At 36.3% G+C, this 18,426-nt stretch overlaps 1 long non-coding RNA gene and 1 pseudogene across 1 annotated transcript in view; one reads left to right on the top strand and one right to left on the bottom strand.

Moving 5' to 3' along the window:
- Positions 1-9,519, top strand: part of LOC109026193 (uncharacterized) — a 519,202-nt gene extending 509,683 nt beyond the window's left edge. Inside the window, exons 3-4 of the long non-coding RNA XR_002005155.2 lie at positions 5,843-5,896; positions 8,736-9,519. This is a non-coding gene — a long non-coding RNA (uncharacterized lncRNA). The remainder of the gene's footprint in view (positions 1-5,842; positions 5,897-8,735) is intronic.
- Positions 9,520-10,857: 1,338 nt separating this feature from the next.
- Positions 10,858-12,581, bottom strand: LOC101129972 (ferrochelatase, mitochondrial-like; annotated as a pseudogene).
- Between the last annotated feature and the right edge of the window lie 5,845 nt (positions 12,582-18,426).

Raw genomic sequence — 18,426 nt, 5'->3', positions numbered from 1 at the left:
TCTCAAAATATTTTGTCAGGGGAAAAAATATACTGTAAAATTTACTGTGTTCTCAGCAACTATTTTTGCTTGGCTAATATTTTCAGAGATCCAGGCAGATGAGTAATTTACTTCCAGAAAAAATCTATCATTTCCACATACAATGCATTTGTTAGTGTATCCAGGGCTTTGTGCTATCTTTTTGGCATACTGCATTTACTCTAGCTGAGAAGTAATTCAAATATAGCATATTTTGAATACTAGGTACTTTACTAATCCCTTCATGCTGAAAAGATGATAAACAAAAAAAAAAGTTCTGTGGCAAGGGTGTGAATTAATATCACCCATACATAGTGTAATCAATAAACTTATTTTAATAGCTGCCTAAGAATAATTGTTGCAAGTGTATTTTGCTTTAAAAATTCTCTTAAATTTTTTAAATGAGGCACTTTAAAATAATTAAATACACTTTTCTTACATAAAGTTTTCTGTGGGTATTAAAATTTCATGGTTATGAAATAATATGAAAAACAGTACAAAAATGGAGTATGCCAAATTGTGTGTACAGAATGATTACCAAGACAAAATGAAACACCATGAGATTAAAAAAGAAAAAAACTAGAAAAAGTACCCCAAAATTATATGTGTTATGGAAAATATAACTGGGAGCTATTTTTGTAATATTCTCCACTTACCAATTTTTCTGTCACAAGATTTTACCGCTTTTATAATAAAACAAAGACATTTTAAGGAATAACCATTTTGGGCAGTGATACTGAATTTTTCTCTAGACATTAAATCAAATAGCAGCTACAAAATTACTCTGTGCCAGGGCCCAAACTAAATATGCTGAAATGTTTTACCTGCTGAATTTTCAAAACATTCATATCCCTCTTATGCAAATGAGGAAATTTATGCTTGAGGTAAGCAAGAAATTCAGTAAGAGGGAGAACTGGCAAAAATGTATGTTTCTTTTCTCCGTATTTTTCAAGTTTTTGGAAACTAACCCTATAGTACTTTGCAGTCAAGATGAATGTTTTTTCCTAATCATGGGCTGTATTATCCATACAGCAACAAGGATCTCAGACAGTGTGGGGAAATGTTGAGGGAAAAGGTGGAGAGCAGCAATTGAGACTCCTGAATACTTTTACCCTTCATACTGTTCCCTCTAATATGATTGATTAACTGATGATGCATGCGTAAAACTTGCCATAAAAGCCACCATTCCAAAATATTATACAAATGTTAACATTATAATAATAATACAGTTCTTATCTCCATGGATTCTTTTTGTATTTTTTTTTTCTTTTCTTGTCTGCTGCCTGAGGTGGAAAGAGGAATAAGAAGAAACAAAGTCAATAGATTGAGTAACTTACATGTACCAAGCCGGTTAAGGGTTTCAATGTTTACATATGTTTGTGGAGAAACAAAAAAGTTTGATAATATATGATAACTTTTACAAGGAATTTTTAAAATTTCTTTCTGAAGAATGGTCTACATTAGGTTTATAGCCACATTTACATAATATAATATAAGATGCATAATTTTATGCATAAATCAACATATTTACAGCATAATTGTGAGGAAGTGGCACACCCAGGTGACATTCTGACTCATTTAGTTAAAGGACAAAGCATATTTGTAATGGACAGTGAAGGCGAGCATATGTAACCTTAGAAAGGGAAAAAATATCAAAAGAAAAAATGTCATCATCTGGTTCATCCTTTATTTGTCCCTAGGGTTTTCTTTTTCCCTTGGTATTTTACATAGGAGAGTATTTTGAGACCAGGCTTGGGGGATTTAAAAGCACTTTTGCTCAGAGTGGAGCAGATATCATCATGTAGAGCACTATTCCCTCATGCCTTACTCTTCGTAGAAATAAAAAATAATAAAGGAAGCTTAAAATATCTGACATTCATCAGCAAGGCTACCTGGATCTATCTTGTGCTTCCTGAGAGAGAAAAAAAGAAAAGGTATGCAAGAAAAGCATTAGTATTTTACCATAGGAGAGCTATTTACTTGAAAACTATAGCCTGTTTTTGTGGATTTCATGGAAAATCAACACACAAACTTAGCCTAAGCCTCATTGTTCTTTCATGACGTTGATACATTGAAGCACCATTGTCTGGCTGAAACATACACAACCACCATTTGCATTTATATTTGAGAAATGGTTTGTCTCCTACTACAGTTTCCCCTTTTTAATAATTGCACATGTGATTTTTTTTCAATTACTGTTCTGTTTGTCATTTTGGAAGTCCTCATTCTTTGTCCTTAGGTACCAGTTGGTGGTGTTTTCTGGCTGGCCTTGTTTATGTCTCCATCTGTCATCAGCATTAATCATTTTTTCATGAATTTTAGGGTAGCTCTGTCTGCAATATTTTAACTTCTACTCCCCCTCCTGGCCCCTCATCTACTCTGCAGCTGCAAAGCAGAACTGTGTGGAGTATGTGGGCCAATATCATATCTACGGATTGGCATCGTGGACAAAAACATAGAAAGGACAAAGTTAATTCAGCATTACCCTAGAATCTAAAATATTTAAAAAATGACTTCTGTCTTCTCTGTCAAGTTTCTTTTAATTATGTTATTCAGAATTATTTTGAGGGCCAGTGTGAAAGGGGTACAGTAGGCATTTTTGCACTTATTTCTAGACTGTTTTGCACACACAGCAAGAAAAATGTGATATTAACCTGCTTTCCTATAAAATAATTGGTGACCCACTCAGAGAAGAAATTTTGCATAAGTTTACCACAAGTCTAACTATATGTTTTCATTAAACTCTTAGTTCATAGTTGCAGGACACTATAGTTCAAATCATTGAAAGAAGATATCAGCCAAAAGTCATTTCCATTTAGTTTAAACAATTGTTTCACGATATTGTTGGTTTGTTTGTTTAAATAAAAAAAGGCTCTTCAACATTTGGCCAGAGAGGGTGGTCAACTGAACTCCACCTTATAGACCCACCAAGCACATCATATCCCCAAAACTTTCCCATGGAACACATGTTCCTCAGGATATTCTGCCAAAAGGACAACAGCAACAACGACAACAACAACAACAAAAGTACTTCTTTATTAGTTATGCTGAACGTTATACATTTCTCTTGAAGATAAAAAGAACTTTGTTATATTAAATACATATATCATATTTTTGACCTAACACCTAGAGTGCCCTATAAAAGTAGTGTTTAATGAAGTATCTCTTGGTTAGGGCCAAAATCAAAATTCTTTTCTTTGGTATCAGAGAAACAAATCTTAGTGACAGTTATCAAACAAGTGTCTCCAGGGACTCATGTGTCCATTTTTATAGCACCACACCGCATCTACCTTGCAGTTTTACTTAAGTAAATAATCATGAATGGATAAATGCATAAGCAACTGATTGGAACCTGAAAATACATATTTTATCTGAAAAAAGTCTTGAGTTATTGGCTCATCACATTGGAATTTTTGCATCATTAAAAAATCCAATAAAGTACACTGTAATAAAGAATTTAACAGAATATCATTGTTTATTCAAACTATTTATCACTTATTTTATTGGTAAGCCATACTAAATTCTAAAGCATGTTTCTGAAAGTTTATGCATCATCCCCCAAATACTTGTATCCTAATTGAGTACTTGGATCTGCCTTATATTTCGAGTTCACAGAGTTGCAAAACCTCTGAGTAGGGCAGGGGACGCTATGGCTAAGATAGGCGAATGTTTCATTGTACAGGTGCAGTAAGTAAGCCTCAGATGGCACAAAGGATTTGTATGAGGTCACAAGGATAAATTTTCATAGAGGCATTTCATACTTTTTTCAGTATATTCAGCAGTATCAAGCACATTTAATAAGAAATTTGATATATTAATTCATTATATTTATATCAACACCTCTCTTAAAAGCTAATTTTTAGGTAGAACAGATTCAAAAACCTATTATCTTAAGACTTAATGGAAAGGAAATTTTTCTTACTCATTAATTGGCTAGACTCCTGTGCAACTTGCCAAGAAACGATACTCAGAAGGTCTAGTTTGCAAAAGAGAATCATTTAAAGTAATGAGTGGGTGTCAGCGAGAACTTGCGGGTGTAAAGCTGAAAGTGAGCCACCAGCCAATGACAGACTCCTCAGTACTGTGTGACCTAACTTCATCAGACAAATGTCACTACGCATTGCTTGAAAAGGACACATCTGACCCTCAAATTTTACCTTTAAAGGATTAGAAAATAGTAAGATAAGAAAGTGGTTTCAATATGAATATCACAAAGTGTAAGCTTTAAATAAATATATTATGCAAAAGAAAGAGCGGCTGTTTACTTCAATAAAAAAGTAGACTGCATAGTTATATGACAATTAGGAAAAATATGTAGGAAAAAATAAAAATATGGGACAAATTTATAATAATGATAGTTTTAAACTTGTAAATCTCAATCTTTCAAAAATGTTTAAAACAAAATAAATCTACTAAACTTTATAATAAGGTAGCCAATAATAATCATTTAGTGGTTGAGTAGTGCTTTCTACATGCACCATAAAAATAATTTGAAATTTTATTTAAACATGAACCTACATCAACTATGTATGGAGTCTCAAAAAATTACAAGATCTGGGAAATGTGAAGGACATTTTCTTTGACTCAAAGCAATAAAATAGTAATAAAAACAGAAAAAAGTTAACAAAAGAGTTACAGAAGAAAAAGGGAGAAAACTAGAAAAATTTGTTCTCAGAATGTTAAAGAGAAAAGATTCATGTATTTATGAAGCCAAGTTGTTATAAATAAGCTGTGTCAGAAATATGTACGAAGTAAAGAAAACCTGAGAGCTGAATTTAAAATGAGAATGGGGATGTAGAATAGTAACTTGATACAGCAGAAAATTGTATCACTGCAACAGGAGACAAATGGGAGCAGTGTCCTAGAATTTGACAGAGAAAGCTAAAGAACAAGAATTAGAGAAGAGGTGTTATGGAACACAGATGACAGATCCAGATAACCCAGTGTAGATTAGCTGAAATAACTAGCATCCATTCCCAATTAAAACTCTTCTGCGATGAGAATAGAGTCTCCCTTACAATAATATTCAATTCAAATTGACATCCAGTTCAGTTCAAGCTAATTGGCAAAAAGCTTAAAGCATTACCAATAAGTGCAGAAAAAAAAAATTGAAATGTCTGATTTCAGAACTATATTTGAGAAATATTTAGGATATTTGGGAATTAAAAGGGAAAGTCAATATATGCTCAAAGGGAAAATATTAATTTTATGCATGAGAATTTGAGTCATTTAAATTACTATAGTCCCATGAGTGGGAAGCTAAATGTATCAGACCTAAATGCCTCCAGCCCAGTTACACTGGGCCTCAGTTTATTTATATATAAAAAAATGGGAATTAGCCAGATGATCTTAAGTTCCCTTCTAGCTATCCTTGTCAATAAGTCTCAGACAAAATAGACACAGATATCAAAATCTACCCTAAGTGAAACAACAAAGTTCTTTCTTTCTTTCTTCTAAATAATAGGTAATATTTATTGAATTCTTCTTAAATGTCAGATAGTATTGTCATAATTTAATCCTCACAACAATCTTTTGAATTGGGTATCAGATTCACCCCATTTTCAAGATCTGGAAACTGAGGCTCAAGGAAGTTAAATAACTTGGCAGAGGTCACAAATCTTGGGGATGTCAGCGACATGTCTTGCAGATTTTGCAACATGATCAAAAGAACCCGCCGCTGTGCCATTAAGTGGCACTGCGTCTCTATAGTGTTATTTTTTTTCAGGATTTTAAAACAGCGTTTTGCCTCTCTCTGTATTTCCATGATCCCTAGATGCTCTCTTTGCATTGGACTCTTTGCCCTCATAATCATGGTTTTCTGTAGTTTTCTTCTAGGACTATCAAGGACTATGTGGATCTGACAGCCACTTCTGCTCAGGTAAATGGTGTGGAGGTGTGCACACATTTCCAGTAATTCTTTCATGACTTGGCCTTTTCCTGGATAGCTAGTGTTTGGTTCAGGAAAAGAAAAAAAAATAGAACTCAGAATTTTCCAGTTGTGTTCTGCAGACCACCGAGTAATACAAACAATCACAATGATATTTTGTGGAAATAATAGAGCTCTATGTTCAAAAAACATGTAAACATTCTAACATATAATATTTATCAGATTTCTTTAATAAGGAATTTCTTAAAACTTTTATTATGCCAATGTGTACTATACACAAATTCTCAGGTTTTTCTAATGATAGAAACTTTATTTTGTTCATGGACAGTATAATAAACAAATACATCATAACACATTGGGAAGTGCTAAATTATTCAATTATTTGTTTATTCAAATAATAGCTTCATGAGTATCTTCATGAAAATTTATATGACGCTTAAATGAGAAGCTTTGACTATTTGAGCATAATATTATAGATATAAATTGTCAGAGAAATGGAGTTACTTTTCCTTAATTTCAGTTGTGACAGGAGATGAACTATTAAACAAGTAATCTACGTCTTTATCTTTTAGAAGATAGGAGGAACTATTTTGGGACATAGAGTTCAGTTCTATACATTTGTTTCATTCTTTCTGACACAAAGGGTTTAGAATAAACCAAGTTTAGCTTGTATGTGAACATGCAATATAAGCAACAGGAATTCCATTATGGTTAAATCACTGAAGCATGGGTATGAGTCTGACTCAGGTGTGTATGTCAGCTTCTTAATTCCATTTCAAAATTTGCCTTTTCATCAGAGCTAGAAAGCAAATTCTGTTTATCTAGAAAATCAGGCAAGGCCAGGGTCTCTCCATTTATATTGGATTGAAATGTTTCTTTCTCTTTTAGAGCACAGAGCTATTTATCATCATATTGGATGTCTAACACCACAGAACACATCATTCTGGGCTCAGTCATAACGCTTGAGTAATACCAGTGATCAAACTTCTGAAAGCAGTCTGCAATAGGTCACACCATCAACAAATCACAATGGAAAGTAGAATAAAGTAGACCAGTTGAAGGCTAGAAAAAATTGTACATTTCCCAAAATGAATTGTATTCAATTAAAGGGATATACACACATATACATATATATGTGTTATGCATATATGTGTATAGAAATAGATATATACATACACATACATATATACATACACATATTTATTAGTATGTTCTCACACTGCTATTAAGAAATATCCAAGACTGGGTAATTTATAAAGGAAAGAGGTTTAATTGACTCAGTTCCACATGGCTGGGGAGGCCTCAGGAAACTTACAATCATGGTGGAAGGGGAAGTAAAGAAGTCCTTCACATGGTGGCAGAAGAGAGAGAAGTTTATAAGGAAAATCCTCTTATAAAACCATCAGGTCTCGTGAGAACTCATGCACTATCACGAGAACAGCGTGAGGGTAACCACCCCATGATTCAATTACCTCACACCAGGTCCCTCCCATGACACATGGAGATTATGGGTACTACAATTCAAGATGAGATTTGGGTGGGGGCACAGCCAAACCATATCATTCCGCCCTGGCCCCTCCCAAATCTCATGTCCTCACATTTCAAAACACAATCATGCCCTTCCAACCAACAGTCCCTTAAAGTCTTAACTCATTTCAGTATTAACTCAAAAGTCCAAAGTCTCATTTGAGACAAGGCAAGTCCCTGCCTTGTAAATAATTATTTACCTTTGGATTCTGCTGTTTTGAAAAAATGTCTTTTAGAAGGTAGGTTAACATTAAGAAAACTTTTACATGATTGTCTTTGGCATTTCTGTTGGGTTTCTGGGTCAGTTAAAGTTTGGGCATACATGGACATGGCAATATTCAGTGAGAAATTTAGGAAGATGTAGCCAAGGTGAAACATAGCACAACTTTACAGCCTATGAGCTTGTACAATCAAAAGCACTTTAGTTACTTCCTAGGTACAATGGAGTTACAGGCTTTAGGTAAATACACCCGCTCCAAATGGGAAAAAAAGCCCAAAATACAGGGGCTACAGGCCCCATGCAATTCTGAAAACCACTAGGGCAGTCATTAAACCTTAAACTTCCAAAATGATCTCCTTTAACTCCATGTCTTACATCCAGGTCACACTGATGCAAGAGGTGGGCTCCCACAGCCTTGGGCGGCTCTGCTCCTGTGGCTTTGCAGGGTGCAGCCCCATTTCAGCTGCATTCACAGGCTGGCATTGAGAGTCTGTGGCTTTTCCGGGAACATAGTGCAGGGTTTTATATGTATATAACACATATACATATACATGTGGTATGCCTATATGTGTATATATGTTTAGAAAAAAATATACATACATATACATATATATACACACACATATATAATAAATGTGAAAGGAAATAACAGATTGCAACTTTTGGAGCAGTCTAATATTTTAAATTTCTAAATTCTTCAGTTAAATTCAGATGCAATGAATCAAATTAAAAAAGCTTTTTCTTTCCTACTGACATTTTTTTTTCCTCCTGGTTACTCTTGAACATTCTCCTCTCCCTTGAGTAGTTATATAGTTTCTTTTTTGATAAATAGTGCAAAATACAAGAACATAACTAATTCACAGTTTTAATACAGGTGATTTGGTGAAAAAATAAAAGACCAGAAGGACCAATGAGTTTTTATTTGTTGGTAATTTTAGCAAACTCTAGGACAATGTTCCAACATTTTGTACTTTATATTCTTTTATCCTTCATAGCCTATAAAAGTTATCATTAATTTTGAGCTCCTTATGTGTACTCTTTGTATCTGTTTCACTTCATTAGTTTCAATTATTTGATTTCTAGCTCTCCTCTAGAGACTCCTAGAACATCATCGTCTCCTGATTTCTTTGCTGGCTGCTTTTATAACCAAACTCCAAACATCAAAATTATCAACTTAGTCTTGGGTGTTCTGTCCTAATGTGTTAACTGCAAAAATGACCTCAATTCTTAGGAACTTCTGCCATCAGTAGCTGGAGTCTATTGGGTTTCAAGTCTGGGCCTCAAGAGGCATTGCAAACTTTCATCCTCTTTTTTGAGATTTCAGCACCATCACCAAATGAACAAGTCCCAGGTAGCCTGCTGGAGGATGTACAATCATGTGGAACGCAGATGAGCCATCACAGCTGAGTTGTTTTGGACCTGCCAGCTCTAAACCAATGTCGCAGCTGTCTGCAGAAGCATGAATGAGATATGGCCAAGCTCCATTGAGCCAGGCCCAGATAAGCAGAACTGTTTCACGGAGCCCAGGACAAATTGCCAAACCCCAGTATTGTGTATTCAATAATTTCTAGTTGTTCTAAGCCACTAAGTTTTAGGGTGACTTGTTAAGTGGTTATAACTACCTAATAAGTACATTTTGTATTTCCTTTTTGTTATCATCTACCATAGCCTGTTATTATTTTCTTTGTTTGTTTATTTATTTATTAGCTGTTTCTCTGCAAATGTAGGACAATTGCATTATTTGTCTTGTCCTCTGATGTATTCAAAACAGTTGGTGACTGGCACGTCAAAGACACTTACTGAAAAGTTACTGAATAAATGAACACATGATTGGATGAATAAATGTTTATAGGTAAACCTTCCAAAAGTACATTGATAAAAATGAATATTTCTATCAGTTATATTAATAACTTATTTGCTCTCTAGAATGACTCAGGAAATTTAATGTATATTATTAAAGCACAACTTCTATTTTTTGTTTTAGGTTGTTTTTCTGCCATTGCTATCTACTTTGATTATTTTGCTGTTTTTGATTTGTACATCTCCATTACATTGAAACAGTTTTGAAAACGTCTTCTTCTCTTAAAAAGTTTTTAGCCACAATGATGTATCCACTTTTTTTGTTTTTAAGACAGAATCTTGCTCTCTTGCCCAGGCTAGAGTGCAGTGGTGACATCTCGGTTCACTGCAGACTCTACCTCCTCGGTTCAAGCAATCCTCTTGCCTCAGCCTCCTGAGTAGCTGAGATCACACCCAGCTAATTTTTTTTTTTGTATTTTTAATAGAGATTGGGTATCACCACGTTGGCCAGGCTCATTTTGAACTCCTGACCTCAAGTGATCCACCCGCCTCCCCCCCTCAAAGTGCTGGGATTACAGGCATGAGCCACCGAGCCTAGCGATATCTCCACTTTCATATGTTTATTTATTGATTGATGTCATAATATTTATTAACATAGCAAATTCTCAATATAGAAGATCTATGAATTCACAAATATTTCCACTTTGTAAACTAGCTTATACAAAATCAAAGAAGTGCTTTTTTGAAGAACAAAGTTTTAGGGCTTGGAGGAAAGAGAAAGTGATCATTAAAAATTCTTCATAGATCCATCAAGGATCTTTTAACCTACTTAAATCCAAATATAGAAGATCATATTCTGATATGACATTATTTTCACATTTTTATAACAACTTCTCACTCACAAATCCAAGGTGACAATGGCATTAAAAATATCTACAGGACAAGATTGGTATGAAATGCAATAACATGATAATAGTGTTACATTAGAGCAGTTATTTTTATTTTCTGTATTTTTCACATGTCCTATTTGGCTATATAATTTTTATAATAAAAAATAGTAAATTAAGAAAGAATTCAACCTTACAAAGTATAGTTGACCATATAAAGTAATTCTTAAAAGAAATGTACAGAAAGGAGACATTCAACTAAGATAAACAAGATGCTGGATGCAAATGCTTGTGATGATCCCTGAAGGAGATGTAAGGATGAACACCATCCTTACCATTTCCCAGCAGTGCTGCCCTTGCAGATAGGAACCCCTTTCCTATGCAACCACAGACACCCACCAAGGCATGTATAACATTTATTAGCCTTGGGTGCCTAGGGAATTTCAGAGTATTTCTGAAATCTGTACTTGATTCAATTTTACACTGAGGAAAGTAAGAGACACACAAATATCAAATGACTAATGAATGGTGGCCTCGCTGGCAACAGCAGCCATTGTAGGTAGCCAAATTGCCTCACTGGCATTCTATAACCCACGGGCTTAGGGAAAGATTAAGTAACATTTCTTTTTTGAATTCATTTCAAATACTCAACTATGTTTATTTTAATAACTACAATTATATGCACAAGACTGAACAGATCCTGTTCACACTGAAAGCCCACAGAGGGGACTCTGCATCTTTTCAGGAGTTTTTTAGGCAATAAAACCAAAATCTATATTTAAAATAGGTGTGTGTCTCATAAGATAAATTTTTCCACTCATTTATTGACTGTCCTATTGAACATTACAAATTAGTAATTTATACCTAGAGAGAGGAAATATCAATGCCCACTGTATAGTTATATAAAAACAGAAATTCATCACAATAGTCCAATCCTCTAGAAAACACATAATTTGTGCCCAAAGACTACATATACTAAGATGACTTCCTTCCTTGATCTCTAAATAACATGCCCCTCCACATGGGCAGGAGCTGGAGGTTGGGCATGTGCCTAATCCCATGGAATCCACCTTGGGGGAATCACAGCTGCCAGTTGGTGAAGAATCCGATCTCTCTGCAGACAATTTAGAATTGGTGAAGAATTTAATCTCCCTGCAGACAGGATTTACACTGAGCAGACAACTCAGAGTCAACTCTGTGGAGCACAGCTCGTTTAACTGGATAGATGAGTGCACCAAGTCAGCCAGGGCCTTAGAGAACACTAGATTTTCATTAAGAGGCTGCTCTTCTGATGTCTTCAACTCCACACTCATTGTCTAAAACTTGAGCGTACTCGATATCCAGTTTCTACAGCATTTCGGTGTTATCATTGGTAAATGCTATCAAAAGTGAGAGGATATTCTTCTTCCCCCTCTCAGAAAGCCCTCTGATAGATTTCATCTGTTTGAAGACCCATCCAGGGCACTGAACCAACCTTGGATCCTCACACCAGCTGGTAAGGGTTGCAGTAACCCAGCCTTTCTATGATTCTTTGGATAGTGGCACTTAACTCCTGAGAATAGGGGTCTCCTCTGTTGATCACGGATATTGGCAGTGAGTGAGCAGAAAAGAGAATGGCCAACTCGCTTCTCTTCTCCAGTGGAAAATGGTCCAGCTCTTTCAGAATGTAGTCAACAAAGCAGTGGGTGAGGAGGCAATGTGTGGGCCACCTACTGATCGTGCTGCACTTCATTGTAAACTTCTGTCCCACTCTATTATAGGATCTTTAAATGGCATTTAAGCCGCCGCCTGTGGTACAGCAAGCGTACTGTGGATGCTGCATGAAAGCAATAGCCCTTTCCAGGCCATCTCTCTCCATCTCTTCATTTGCTTCTTTTGATAAAGAATGGACATGCCAAAATCCAATGAAGTATTTGTGAGGGGCTGTGTAGGGGGACAAGTCATCCAGCAGCTTCACCATGCCTTCTCCCTGCTTGGAAATCCACGTCTTGATGGAGGACCCACCTCCAGTTCTGTGGTACTGCCCTTGAATCTTGGAGGTTCTGCATTTGGCAAAGAATGGTGTAAACTTATTTTGAACAGTAAGTATCATGAGGTCTTGGTCCAAAAAGAGCCTCAGAAGGAAGTCATGAACCTGTCAGAGGGTTTCAGGTCCTCCCATGTTTAGCATTAATATTCCAGTTTTCAGCTTCCTCTTCTCCACTTGAACTTGAGGTTTTGCACCCTGGCCACGCTGGGCTGTTTCTGTGACAACTGACTGGCACTTCTACGGATGACAGGCCCTCAAGCTGCCTTGTGCCAGCCGATATATTCCTGGGGCAACCTTCACCGAGTCCCAGACTCCTCCCATGGCAGCGCCCACAGGTGTCAGCCCAGCCAGGGCCCAGCCAGGATCTCTCCTCACCGATATCCCAGGACACCTGACTTCATGTGGTGCCCCCGTAGCCCTCCCAGTGCCTGTTTGTTTGAATTGCTTCATTCCACTAAATACATAACAATCTTAACGTGGTATTAAATATGAGTAAAAATCAAAATCAGAAAGAAATATATATATACACACATGAATGTCCACAGCTAGAGAAAATACATTCAATACAGATATTCGACATGGTCTTAGAGTCTTGTACGTTGCTAGAGTTGGTCTGTACATTTGCCTCTGTCCTTCCTCAAGGCCTGAATGATAAGGTAAACATAATTCTTATTTTATCATAAGAGGAATGAAGATCAGTTTCCTCTTGCTTGCTGGGAATTTATTCTGGTTTTAGAGTTTCAGCTTCTAGTTGATGTGACTTAGAAGAAATCTATGACATTTAATGTAGAATGTTGAGGATATCTTTTACAATTCATTAGATGTCTTCTGTATGAGGCTCAATTCAGATATTCCATTTACATTAATTGGAATATTCTCATCACTAAGCTTTCCTGGATTGGGCACCATGTTACCTCGTCCCATGCTTTCCTTCTACAGGAGAGTGGGTTGTATCTTCACTCATAACAATCAGGTACCACTTCTTGAACATTTTTTATCTTTAAATTATTGTTATAGTCCTATGTTCCCTGAAATTCTGTCTTCTGTTCCTTTTCTCTAAGTGTTTATCTGTTCATAATATGTTACCACTACTTTACTAGGATCAGGAGGTTCAAGAGATGAAAGACTGTATTCCATGTGCAGTGTCTAACCACACTCTGCCATTGCACCCTTGCCAGACATAAAGATGAGGAATAGTAACTTTCCTTGCAGACTCCAAGGACTCTTTTTCCTCATTGTTTTACACCTTGTACCAGGTGTTACAGCTGCTTACATAGAGTAGATACTCAACTGAATTGTATAAAGAAACCTCCCTTACTTTGCTCTTTAATGTCCTTGCTTTTTTTTAACCTGTTGTTTCCTCTCCCTGAAATGCCTCTACCTGGCAAATTTCTATTCACAACTCAAAGCCCAGCTGACATATCACCTCCTCTTAAGTCTTCCTTGACCACATCCAGAATGGAGTCAATCACTCCCTTATTTTTATGTCCTCAGTACCTTGCACATACATGCATCAGCAAACTTAGAACAGTTTACCACAATATATCCCTATGTGTGTTTATATATCTTTTTTTTTTTTTTTTTTTTTTTTTGTGAGACGAAGTCTCTCTCTGTCACCACGCTGGAGTGCAGTGGCACGATTTTGGCTCACTGCAACCTCCACCTCTCGGGTTCAAGTGATTCTCCTGCCTCAGCCTCCTGAGTAGCTGGGAATACAGGTGTATGCTACAATGCCCAGCTAATTTTTGTATTTTTAGTAGAGACAGTGTTTCACCATGTTGGCCAAGATGGTCTCGATCTCTTGACCTCGTGATCTGCCTGCCTTGGCCTCCCAAAGTGCTGGAATTACAGGCGTGAGCCACAGCGCCCGGCCTATATGTCCTATTGATGAACTCCTGATTAGTGAAACAATGTCTTATCCATCTTTGTTACTTTCCAGATCTAGCACAGTTCCTGGTAATAGCAGGCCATTAGTAAATGTTCATTTTAATGTAATTTTATGCATTTAATTTTCTATCTCTGGACCTCAATATCTTATTTCCAAACGATATCACTTTAGCTTTAAAGTTTGTCTATTCCTGCCACTTTAGCTGTGTGACTTTGCGCAAACTACTTAACCTTCCTGTGCTTTATTACTTTTACCCTAAGAAATGGAAATAGTAATATTTACTTTATATGGTTATGATAAAAAATAAATGAGTTTAGTTATGGATAATACTTAGCATAGTTCTTGCCATGTAATAAATATTTGACACATGTTAACATCATCATCATTTTCTGTTATGCCTATATTCACATTAGGCAGTATGTCCTCTATGCTATCACTGACAGCTCTGTGCTGCCTGTTAATGTTTTTGTCACTCTCGCTGAACCATGATATAATAGCTCAAGGTCAAAGATATTGCCTATCCACATGTATTTCCTTAGCCCCAAGATTAGTGCCTAAATTGCCATTGCTCAATTAATGTTTATTTATACAACTGATTGAATGAATGGAAAACAAACATACTAAAGTATTAGAGGACTTACAGAAGGAAAGAATATTTAACCTGTTTAACAATTTCTGAAAGGATAAGTTCAAGAATATCTATTTGGACTGAGATCTGTAATCTCCACTCATCAAATGGAGGACCCAGGGTTACTATGGTCAATAACTTAAAAAGTGTGTGGTTTACTTAATGGACTCCTCTCCAAAGTACCAACACTCAAATATTACATTATGTCAAGTATATTAACTTTCACATATCAGAGCCACCATTACAACTACCTTTCAAAATAACAAGGATTTCAACTTAACTGAAGTTGCCTCACATGTCTCCCTCTTATAAAAAAAAAAAAAAAAAAAAAGATGAATTAAGGTAGATGTCTACATGTTTGCATGATGGCATCATCCCTGCAAGCTCAGTCCTACACTTCACTTATCCCCATGATTTTGGAGAGAGGGGATGCAGTTTTGCCCAAATTCTGGCAGTAAATCTGCTTCCTACTCCTATGTGACAGGTGGCTCCCAGACAGGTAGGCTGGTAGAGCTGGGCTTCCTTTCATGCTGTCAAGAAGGAGCAGCATCCTGCTGCTTGACAGCTAAAGCCTTACCATCATATTAAGAGTCTCTTTTTCTTTTAATTCCCCTAGCCACAAATCTTTGAGAGATTTGGTCCTGTTGTGAACAAGGCTGTTGCAGATTGGTGGAGCTCTGCTGTGGTCTGCATATCCCCGTGCAATGTATTTCCATCTGCATGGGGCATCTGCCTCCTCCATTCTGCCACCTGACTTGTCTTAGGCCAAGTGCTGAGACTTCTCTTAGGGAAGGGAGGAAAGAGGCCCAGAGTCAACCTCAGGCTTATATAGCACCTGATTCTGCCCTTATCTTTCTATCCAGTGTTTCTCAAATGTTAATGTGCTTACCAATTACCCAAGATCTTTGTTCAGAGCAGATTCTGATTGATATATTCAGGTATTTTGCCTGAGATTATGCATTTGTAACAGTGTTTCAGGGATCATTCCAAATGTGGTCCCCAGATTACCAGCATCAGAATCACCTAAGATCTGAGTTAGAATCTACATTTTAATAATATCCCCAGGTGATTTGTGTGCACTTTGCGATTTGAGAAACACTGCCTTTGAAGGTATCGAAATCCATATGGTAGGAAATTATTTCTCATCTTCTTGCATAGCAAAAGCTATTAGTGATAGTTACTTCTCTTACCTCCACTCTGCTGATGCTGCTGGTCTAAGGAGAACTTTTTGGGTAGTAAGGCTTTAATCAGCATAATTTAAAGGGTAGCTTTTCTTCTACCTCTGGGCTACCATGACATCATAGCTTTAATTTCCTAGGTGTACTTGATAGTGTTGTTCTGACCTTCCAATTAACTTATCTTCTGAAACCAGGCTAACTGATTGCCCTAATCATCAGCATTTCAGTGTTTAAAAATATGCATTGAATTAAACTAATAAAAAAGAACAGAAAGCAAACAATTTACCCAATAATTAGTAAATCAATAGATTAATTGACAGATCAACCCTTATACCTGTTTTCTTTCATTAACATTTTAATATTTTGTGCTTGTCAGAACTCCTAGTAAGAGAATAAAGAAGAAAAAAGGTGAATTACTTCATTAAATCCAATTTATCTCAATTTAACAAGCCAATTGTTGAAGTAGATGCTCTGGTGGTACCAAGACAAACAGGCACAACATTTCCCTTCAAGGACTTTACAATGTCACAGGGTGAATGGACATTGCCGCAATATGAATGGACATCGGTGTGAGTAGAGCAGAAGATAAAAAAATACGTTCACAAACTATACTCTGCAAAACAGAGGGACAGAAGATGCTAAATGCTACTGAATAGGCAAGAGAGGAAAGAGTTTCAGGGTTTTAATACTGTTAAGTGTGGTCCATGCAGCAGCATCAGTATCACCTGGGACCTTGTTAGGAATAGTAATTCTTGGATCCTCATTCAAAACTACTCAATTATAGTCTGGGAGTAGAACAGCAATCATTGGTTTAACAAGCCAACCAGGTGACTATTAAGCACAATAAAGCTTGAGAGCCACTGTTATAAAATATGCTAAATGCTATCAATAGCCAATGAAATGGAGGGAAAAGAGCATTAAAGCAGTGGTGTTCATAGAAATATAAAATGAGCAATCAGAATCTGCTTTTAACAAGAATCTTGGGTAGTTGGTAAGCACAGTAAAATCTGAGAAGCACTGGATTAAAATTATAAAATAATGTAATTTACAAGTTTGTAGTTCTCCTTTAAACAATTAAAAAGAAGCAACTAAAATTAATTTGATTATATATTTTATTAAGCTCAATATAACCAAACTATTATCAACATGTCATCAGTGTAAAATACCAATGAGAAATTTTATATCCATGCTTTTTTAAATGAATCTTTGAAATCTTGTATTTTACATTTATAGAACATCTGAGTTTGAACTAGTTACACTTCAACTGCTTAATAGCTGCATGTGGCAGTAGCAACCATACTGGACAATGAAATTTTAGACCCTACTATTCCAAATGTGGTCCCTGGAATACCAGCATCAGAATCACCTGGGATCTGAACCAGAATCTACATTTTAATAATACCCCCAGGTGATTTGTGTTCGCTTTGTGATTTGAGAAATGCAGCTTTTGAAGGTATTGAAATCCACATGGTAGGAAGGTATCTCACATCTTCTTGCATGGAAAAAGCTATTAATGATAGTTACTTATCTTACCTGCACCCTGTGCCTCTCAGAGCTTGCAATCCTCTGTCAAATCTATCTAGTTCTAGACTCTGGGACCCTATGAATCTAGGAGTTAGCAATATTGCAGAGGGAAGAGCAGCATTCCAGCAGGTGGAAATACAGATTATTTGAGGAATTCCAAAGTACCTGAATTCCCATGTTTAGAACTATAAAACACCCTCACCTTCCTCCTGCATATTTGCTCAGAATTACACGAAAAAGTAGTTATTATATTCAATGTAACTGTTTTGAATAGAAAAATTAACAACATAGAAGTTCCTGAGAAGAAATAATATAGTTGTTCTTAGAAAAGAATAAGGCAATGTTCTGGAAAGGCTGATGAAAAACTGACAGATCACACTATAAAAATAAATTAATTAGTGAAGATGAATGGGAGAAGCTATCTCAGCAGCTGGATTGTAGGAGGAAGGAAAAAGGAAACCAATATTGCTGGCCCACGAGTAAGATACCAATAAGTAGATAACCTAGGGGAAGATGATGAGAATCTGTAGTCTCTCAATCCTGAGTTCTAGTTTGATTGCACTGTGGTCTGAGAGACAGTTTGTTATAATTTCTGTTCTTTTACATTTGCTGAGGAGTGCTTTACTTCCAACTATGTGGTCAATTTTGGAATAAGTGTGGTGTGGTGCTGAGAAGAATGTATATTCTGTTGATTTGGGGTGGAGAGTTCTGTAAATGTCTATTAGGTCCGCTTGGTGCAGAGCTGAGTTCAATTCCTGGATATCCTTGTTAAGTTTCTGTCTTATTGATCTGTCTAATGTTGACAGTGGAGTGTTAAAGCCTCCCATTATTATTGTGTGG

The sequence above is a fragment of the Gorilla gorilla genome, chromosome 2, assembly GCF_029281585.2.
Source record: "Gorilla gorilla gorilla isolate KB3781 chromosome 2, NHGRI_mGorGor1-v2.1_pri, whole genome shotgun sequence".
NCBI lineage: Eukaryota > Metazoa > Chordata > Mammalia > Primates > Hominidae > Gorilla > Gorilla gorilla.
The sequence above is the reverse complement of the archived record's forward strand: the minus strand, read 5'-3'. Positions and strand labels throughout refer to the sequence as shown.